Here is a 1,178-nt window from a genome sequence, read left to right as displayed (position 1 = left end):
TAGATGACATTTCTTAGAATTATAGTTGAGACTGTTCTCTGGCCTATATATGTACACTTACACAGACACATGAACCCACAGGACCTCATGCACATGAATGAACACATAGGCAGATGTGCACATGAACATATACACACATGTACAAGCCAAAACAGACAAATGAAGACCTAACTCATTTTACCTTCTACCAACAATATTCCGCTAGCAGATCTTTTTCTCTTATGGTAAGAGGGCTTTGTTGTTGTTGTTGTTGTTGTTTTTGTGTTTTTCAGAGACGTCCATTGTTTTCACATGCCGATTAACCTGTCACCATGTGAGCACCTTTGGAGACCTGAGATCATAGCCCTTCAAAAGCAGGCTGAAGCCCAGCAACTCTGAGAATTAAGATGCAGTTTCCAGGATAGGAAAGAAAAACTACCTGCACATCTGCTCACAACCGCTGTTGTGAGCCCTAAAAGGCTGATGCCCAGCCAGGAAGAGCTGCACTGTTCTGCTGCTTCTGTGGCTGAGTGCACAGACAGGCACTGGCAAACACAAGGAACCTGATATGCAATGCCAGGCTAATCTAACCAATGCATCAGAGGCTTTTATGAACATCCCAGATCTACAAAATCAGGTGTATTCTGTCCTTCAAATGAATGAGCCATGCTAGTTTCAACTGTGCTATTTGTGGACACAATTTGTTCTGAGTAATACATGCTCTCCACCTTTTTCCTCAGCCATTTTTTTACAGAAAAAAAAATTAAGTACTATTTATATTTCTCTCAATTTTCTTCTAACCTCCGTCACTGCTCTCCTGTGTGTGCATGTTTATGCCATTGCATCATGCAAGCCTTCTGTTCTGTATTACACTCTCCTTGTTCTACTCACCCGTCCTTTGTGTCTAAATAGGCCCCTGCTTGCCTGCCCGTCCTGGAACAGGTAGGTGCTATTCCTTTGGGATGCTGTTGTTATTTGTCCTTTTTTTCTTTCTTTGATTTTTTTTAGCATCTGAAGTTATATCCTGTTTTTTACCCCTTTGTTGCTGTTTTGCTTTTTTTTTTTAGAGGGGTGCAATGAACTTTATTGATGGTATTCAAGAGAGTAGGGCTCCCTAAGCCCCCTCCTGCTCTTCTGGGGGTCTGGGATGGAAACTGTGAGGGAGATGCTCAGTGTCAAGGGTTAGTTAGGACAGGGAC

This window comes from Microtus ochrogaster, chromosome 4 (assembly GCF_000317375.1).
Source record: "Microtus ochrogaster isolate Prairie Vole_2 chromosome 4, MicOch1.0, whole genome shotgun sequence".
NCBI classification, from domain to species: domain Eukaryota; kingdom Metazoa; phylum Chordata; class Mammalia; order Rodentia; family Cricetidae; genus Microtus; species Microtus ochrogaster.
Note: the sequence above shows the minus strand (reverse complement) of the source record.